Genomic DNA, 8,812 nt, shown 5'->3' with positions numbered 1-8,812 from the left:
TGCTGCAGTTTTTACTTCCCCTGCATACAGATATTGTAGTAGTCATCATTCCTGTGATATTTGTTGCAGTTTTTACTTCCCATGCATACAGATATTGTAGTAGTCATCATTCCTGTGATATTTGTTACAGTTTTTACTTCCCATGCATACAGATATTGTAGTAGTCATCATTCCTGTGATATTTTTTGCAGTTTTTACTTCCAATGCATACAGATATTGTAGTAGTCATCATTCCTGTGATATTTGTTACAGTTTTTACTTCCCATGTATACAGATATTGTAGTAGTCATCATTCCTGTGATATTTGTTACAGTTTTTACTTCCCATGCATACAGATATTGTAGTAGTCATCATTCCTGTGATATTTGTTGCAGATTTTACTTCCCATGCATACAGATATTGTAGTAGTCATCATTTCTGTGATATTTTTTGCAGTTTTTACTTGCTATGCATACAGATATTGTAGTAGTCATCATTCCTGTGATATTTTTTGCAGTTTTTACTTGCTATGCATACAGATATTGTAGTAGTCATCATTCCTGTGATATTTGTTACAGTTTTTACTGCCCATGTATACAGATATTGTAATAGTCATCATTCGTCAGATGTTTGCTGCAGTTTTTACTTCCAATGCATACAGACATTGTAGTAGTCATCATTCGTCAGATGTTTGCTGCAGTTTTTACTTCCAATGCATACAGACATTGTAGTAGTCATCATTCCTGTGATATTTGTTACAGATTTTACTTCCAATGCATATAAATATTGTAGTAGTCATCATTCCTGTGATATTTGTTACAGTTTTTACTTCCCCTGTATACAGATATTGTAGTAGTCATCATTCCTGTGATATTTGTTACAGTTTTTACTTCCCATGCATACAGATATTGTAGTAGTCATCATTCCTGTGATATTTGTTACAGTTTTTACTTGCTATGCATACAGATATTGTAGTAGTCATCATTCCTGTGATATTTGTTGCAGTTTTTACTTCCCCTGCATACAGATATTGTAGTAGTCATCATTCGTCAGATGTTTGCTGCAGTTTTTACTTCCCATGTATACAGATATTGTAGTAGTCATCATTCCTGTGATATTTGCTGCAGTTTTTACTTCCCATGCATACAGATATTGTAGTAGTCATCATTCCTGTGATATTTGTTACAGTTTTTACTTCCCATGCATACAGATATTGTAGTAGTCATCATTCCTGTGATATTTGTTACAGTTTTTACTTCCCATGCATACAGATATTGTAGTAGTCATCATTCCTCTGGTATTTGTTACAGTTTTTACTTCCCATGCATACAGATATTGTAGTAGTCATCATTCCTCTGGTATTTGTTGCAGTTTTTACTTGCTATGCATACAGATATTGTAGTAGTCATCATTTCTGTGATACTTGTTACAGTTTTTACTTCCCCTGCATACAGATATTGTAGTAGTCATCATTCCTGTGATATTTGTTACAGTTTTTACTTCCCATGCATACAGATATTGTAGTAGTCATCATTCCTGTGATATTTGTTACAGTTTTTACTTCCCATGCATACAGATATTGTAGTAGTCATCATTCCTGTGATATTTGTTACAGTTTTTACTTCCCATGTATACAGATATTGTAGTAGTCATCATTCCTGTGATATTTGTTACAGTTTTTACTTCCCATGCATACAGATATTGTAGTAGTCATCATTCCTGTGATATTTGTTGCAGTTTTTACTTCCCATGCATACAGATATTGTGGTAGTCTTCATTTCTCTGATATTTGTTGCAGGTAAGAACCTGGCCCCATGATCATGTAGCAATCTTAGGATTTTTCTTTCCGTTATTTTGGTGGAAATGTGTTTGGCGGAAATTTGAAGGTTTGACTTAAGTCTAAGATTGCTCTGTAATTCCTGGGTTAGTACCTATAGAAGGTTTTAATTACTTTTGTTCACCATACATCTGCTGACTTTTTGGGAGTGATCCATGTTCATAAGTAGAAAAAACTATTCCCAGCCACGTTCTGGTATTTGTCAGATATTAACAATGTAGTGCTGGACGGCCTAAGCACATATTCTGCCTGTCACTCTTAATAACTCTACAACTATCGGCCATATACAGATTGACTCGCTGCGTGCGCTGGACCAAATTGCTACTCACTCACATGTACACCGTGTCATTAGAACCGAGCAAATTTCATCCCATGTTGATCTGTAGGGTTTATTTTACCTGGAGCTGTAAAAGCTGTGTGAATTCTCTGCGTACTGGCAGACTTTGTCGGAGAGAACGAGCGAACCTCCCAGTTTACTACTCTCCTAATCCCGTGTCTGTCTCCGTGTATTCCCACACACTGTGCCCTAGGGACCGGTATGACTTACTCCGGGCACCGTTTACACCAGTTTTGTAGTTCCTCGGGGGAACCCTGGCTCTGTAGACGGTACTAAAAGGAACGGTAGTCTGAGAGCATTTGCTACATGTCACCATCTATTAGTTCTGTAATGAGCACTCTGGTCCTAGGTATATTCAGTCTCGCCTGTCGTATTGTCTGCCTGTCATATTGTCTGTAGAACCGTGGCTGTAATTCGATTAATGGGAGCATGTAACTATACATTAATAAATGTGCACCTCCAAATCAGGTTATTGCGGCGCAAATAATAAAGCTAGTCATTCTGAATATTTGCATGTTCAATATTTGATAATTATAACATGTGTGTCCATTTTTGTGTGTTTGATTGAAAACCACCCAGCAATATATACTAATGCTATAGACTGAACCGTGGTATAGAAGAAAAAGTGTCATAAGAATCAAGTAAATCAAACAAAGTTTTATTTGAGTTGCCAAAAGGCATAATTAAGGACCAAGTGGTGAGATTGAGTTGGTCCCGTATGTGCAAACAGGTCAACTATTTGAGATCTGGGCATTGGTCGTTCTACTCCTGCCTACACACTTTATTCACTCATGTACATGTATGTGCAGAGATAAAAACGGTGTCTAAACCACAAAGGAGCTAACACAAAACTCACAGATCCAAAACTAGACTTTGTTAATGTTGACGATTAACTTTTTTTATTCATTTGACTTGTGTTTTATGTCCTGATCAGTAATGCTGTATGTTGACTTGAACTCACAGTGACCTCATCGATGAGAGGTTCCTGAGTCATTGTGCCACAGAGGCACACTAACCACGCAGGCACACTAACCACACAGGCACACTAACCACGCAGGCACACTAACCACACAGGCACACCAACCACACAGGCACACTAACCACACAGGCACACCAACCACACTAACCACACAGGCACACTAACCACGCAGGCACACTAACCACACAGGCACACTAACCACGCAGGCACACAGGCACACCAACTACACAGGCACACCAGACACGCAGGGACCCTTACCATGCAGCACACCAACCACACAGGCACACCAAACACACCAACCACACAGGCACACCAACCACACAGGCACACTAACCACACAGGCACACCAACCACACAGGCACACCAGCTACACAGGCACACCAACCACACAGGCACACCAGCCACGCAGGGACTCATACTATGCAGGCACACCAACCACACAGGCACACCAACCACACAAACACACCAACCACACAGGCACACTAAGCACACAAGCACACAGGCACACAAAGCACTAAGGCACACTAAACACTAAGGCACACTAACCACACAGGCACACTAACCACACAGGCAAACTAATCACACAGGCACACGTACCACGCAGGCACACTAACCACACAGGCACACCAACCACACAGGCGCACTAACCACTGGGGCACACAGGCGTACCAACCACGGAGACACACTAACCACGCAGGCACACTAACCACACAGGCACAATAACCACTAAGGCACACTAACCATGCAGGCATACTAACCACACAGGCACACCAACCACACACCGGCCCAGATAGCACAGTTGGTAGAGCGTCCGCTTCGGGACCGGTAGATCCAGGATCAATCCTTGATCGAGTCACACCTAAGACTTTAAAAGAGGAAGTCGTAACTTCCTCGCTTGGCGTTCAGCATGAAGGGGATAGTGCAACGACTGGTTGACCTGTATCAGTATAATGGCTTGGCCGGGGCGGCTTACTTGCCTTCGGTAAGTCGTCTCATTGAAGCAGCACTAAATAAAAGAGCAGTGGAAATCCGTCCTGCATCAAGGAGGCACATTACATGTACATGCACCCTAATGATTCCTTCGTCGTCATATGACTGAAAAATTGTTGAGTCCGACGTTAAACCCCAATCACTCACTCACTCACTCACCAACCACACAGGCACACCAGCCACGCAGGGACCCTTACCATGCAGGCACACCAACCCAAAGGCACACCAACCACACAAACACACCAACCACACAGGCACACTAAGCACACAGGCACACCAAGTACTAAGGCACACAAAGCACTAAGGCACACTAAACACTAAGGCACACTAACCAAGCAGGCACACTAACCACACAGGCAAACTAATCACACAGGCACACTAAACACGCAGGCACACTAACCACACAGGCACACTAAGCACTAAGACACAATAACCATGCAGGCACACCAACCACTGAGGCACACTAACCACGCAGGCACACTAACCTCGCAGGCACACTTACCACACAGGCAGACTTACCACACAGGCACACTAACCACGCAGGCACACTTACTACACAGGCACACTAACCACACAGCCACACAGGCACACCAATCACACATGCACACAAACCACACAGGCACACTAACCACACAAGCACACTAATCACTGGAGCACACTAACCACACAGCCACACAGCCACACGTACCACACAGGCACACTAACTACACAGGCACACTAACCACACAAGCACACTAACCACAGAGGCACACTAACCACTAAGGCACACTAGTAACGCAGGCACACCAACCACACAGGCACACCAACCACACAGGCACACTAACCACACAGGCACACCAACCACACAGGCGCACTAACCACTGGGGCACACAGGCATACCAACCACGGAGACACACTAACCACACAGGCACACTAACCACACAGGCACACTAACCACACAGGCACACTAACCACACAGGCACACTAACCACGCAGGCACACTAACCACACAGGCACACCAATCACTGAGGCACACCAACCATGGAGGCACACTAAACACTAAGCCATGTAGACTTACATGTATACCCTGTGCAGATTCACCTACAGTCTATAAACATACTATATTTTCTGCAGCAATTATCAGCCGTATAGTTCTAAGAATATTGCACTTCCCATCCCCATGCCTTCTGTGTTATCTTTAAATCACCTCGGCCAGTTGCTTGTCTCTGCTTCAGACGAGTGTAGTGTCTGAATGTACAAGGTCTTGAATATGGAAAACAATCTTTCTGACATGCCAAAAACTTGTATAACAATTAAGTCTTGTGAACATTTTGAAGATGTCATGTGTCATCATTGGCAAATTTCCCAATTAACTACATTGTTAAAAAGAGTTTCATTATGTTATTTCAAACAGTTTGCCCAGGGGTGTCAAATTACTCTTGGACATTGTTCGCCTTATCTGCAGCTTTATTTCCAGGCTTGAATGGTACAGAGATGTACAGTGTATTTATTTGATTATTATTTGATCTACAGAGAAATTTAGTGAATTGGCAGTTGCAAAGGCATCCTTTTCTCCCTCCACTTCATGAGAGTTATCTCAGGCTCCCTCCATTACACCATGCATCAGGTATGTCCGTCATGTCAGGGCCTGTAATACTTGACATCTCTCACATGTTTTCCCCTGCCCAGGAGTGTACCCTCTCATATGGCTTTAATTCATCACGATGTCACTAGTGTAAGTCAGAATTGTATCTTAATGCTTTTATCTGGAAGACAATTTGCCATTTTTTCGTCTTGCGTCCAAATGCCTGGTACATGTAGAATTTACCAGCACAATAGAGAACGTGTAAATGATGTTGTGAGAAAGAACTTGCCCGAATCATTTTTAAATTACTCTATTTTATGCCAAGCTTTTTGCCTTTTAATTCACCAGGAAATTATTTGTTTCCACTCCTGGTGAGTGAAATTGTTCATGCCGTGCTCAGTTCATAAGCCACAAGTAGATTAGGCAACTCCCTGGTGGCACATTTGTGCTGTTTCATTTAGCAGATGCAAAACTGCATGCAAAAACAACTGCACATTCATTTAAATATCCATCGGTTTGAGTTACGGTTTACCTCAGTGATACAGGGATTATAGTTATTTGTATTGAAAACATGATACTAGCTGATGGCTAGCCTTGTTTACAGTAAGGTGGTGAAATGTGAAGCCAGAGCCTAGCTGCATCAATGGATGTGTAGGGAGGGAGCAGCCTTTTTCACCTTCCTACATTCACCAACGCTTGTCAAAACTGTCTTTAGTACCTTAATTCCTCAACCTTTCGCATATGAAAAACAACTTTCAGAGCAATTTATGCACACTTACAGTTTGATTTTGGAGACAAAACTACATCGGATGGCCAGTTTCAGGGCTTCACAAGAAGTATAATTTAATCAGTCAACACAGAAACATGCCTTCAGAATACACTTGAATATAAAATACTTTGCTATTAAAATAATTACAATATTTATACCATTAAATATTGTATTTGACTGAAAATTTTGTTCATAAATTAAGTTACTCATTTGAGTTGATTTTGAGAGTTCTATTGCTCTTAGGAAGTATTCTTATTGAGTTTTGCTTTGGAAGGTGAGATTTCAGCATCAAAAGTTGTACAGACTTTGTGGCCAGTGTTTGTTTCTAAAAAAGCAAGTTTTCTAGGTGAATTTTTAGGGCTGGTAAAGTCATTTGACAGGAGTTTGGACATAATTGTTCAATGACGTTATCAGTATGACTCTGTATTTGTGGTCAGGTCTTAGGTTGAAGTGCATTGTTCTCTGTCTGGCTTGGGATGAGTTTCTGGCTGTTCATGACTGTTCCTGTCCAGTGTATACACAGCCTGTAAGCTCTGTCTGGCCTGTCGTTCATGCCTCTACCTTGTTACCATCAACTTCGCTTTTCTATTCAATTCCTCGTCTCTGGACTGTCTCAAGATCTGGACGGTTGTCTGGAGTCGTTGTGGTCTGCCTTTTAACATGTCAGACGTCGTGGAATTCTGTCGGGCTGATTTGCGTCTTGGCCACCCAAAAAGAAGAAAACAAGATTCATAGAAAAGATGAGATCAATATGCGTCTGACATTTTGGGATTGAGTTAACAGTTATGCCCTTTTCTTGTTTGGCACAGTTGGGAGTGGAAAAATGAAAAGTGTTCCATGAAACTTACACAAGTTTGGAAGTGCATAGTGTAATAGGGAAGCAGCATATTTTTGAATCCCAAGAGGTGTCACATCACCAGGATGAAATGGAAAGAGAATATCTGATGCCCATAAAATGACATCAAGTCCTTCTGCCTGCCATTTGACAAGTCCCAAGTGTCATTAACTGCATGTGCTTTTTTAGTATTATTTTTATTTTTGTAATTTTATGTAAGGAAGAGACATACACAGGGGCCAATAACAAGGCCGTTTTAGAGGTGCTCACATCACAGCATACCCTAACAAGCCCAAATTATTATGTTCCCTATAGCACCCTTTTGGACGTGACTAAATTAATTTAGTTTTGGGCTGTCTTTGAAAATTGAAGACAAAAAGCTTTAGTTGATATGGCCAAGTATTGTCTTTGTGAAATGTGTTAGAGAAAATTGCTAGACTCATAAATACGTCTAAGCATTATTGGTTTTAAACTTCAAATGGTGGCTAGAGGTTTTGAAAGGGTTATAGTACTTGCACAAAGAACTGCATGAATTTGTGAAATTTTGTGAAAGTTGTTTGAATATTGAACATAAGTATTGCACCCATGTGGGAAGATGTGTCAGCAGCCTGCGAATGGTTGTGGGTTTCAAACGAGTGGACGTAAAGTATGACATAAAAAAACTATCAAATTATAAATTTACTCATTTTTGCTATTGTGATAATGTGGGCTACACACACATATGTACAGAGAGGCTGTTACTGGTTTTGACAGTCTCATGCATTGGTGTGACTTTTGTAATCACTTAACATGTATCGGGGAGCTATTGTAGGCACTTGTACCTCAGCTGATCAGCTGGTGTCGTGCCTAGAATATCAACAAGACTTCGTGTTCACTGTACTCCCCAGGGATTACTCTCCTTTATCAGGGGGACGAAGGAAATGTAATTGAGGCCAAACAGTAGTCTTCGCAAAGCCGTGTTCAAACAGGCTGCAGCATAAATATGATCTTTCCATTTCATTCTGTTGATTACCTTCAATCCCGGCACTTCTGTCCCAAGGGATTGTGGGATACATGGGCGGGCTGTGTTCGGGCAGCTAACCGATTTCCAAGGGACAGTCTTACATATTTGACCTGTCAAGTTCAGTCGTCTTGTACTTGGGTAATTGAATCTGAACTTTTTGATTGGGACTTGTCTTGGAGGCTTATTGAATCTTATGGTCTGGCCATATCTTCAGGAAAAAACAAGGAGAATGGCAAGGCCACATGCAGAATGTAGACATGTTCTTTTAGTTGCTAAGCTATGTTGTCACATCATATTGAACTGTGGGGTTAGATGTTGGCCTGGTGTACAGTGACAATATGACAGAAAGCAGAACAAGCTATTCATATGATACACATGGCTAGGTCACATAAAGGTGTCTACCTTTAATTGCGTTTTGAATTGTAAAACTGGATAAAATTTTGAATATATTTCCTCTGTGTAAATCAGTCATTTCACAAATAGAGATGGTAATTATTCTAAAACACGGACAAATTTGAA

The sequence above is a fragment of the Liolophura sinensis genome, chromosome 11 (assembly GCF_032854445.1).
Source record: "Liolophura sinensis isolate JHLJ2023 chromosome 11, CUHK_Ljap_v2, whole genome shotgun sequence".
Taxonomy (NCBI): domain Eukaryota; kingdom Metazoa; phylum Mollusca; class Polyplacophora; order Chitonida; family Chitonidae; genus Liolophura; species Liolophura sinensis.
Note: the sequence above shows the minus strand (reverse complement) of the source record.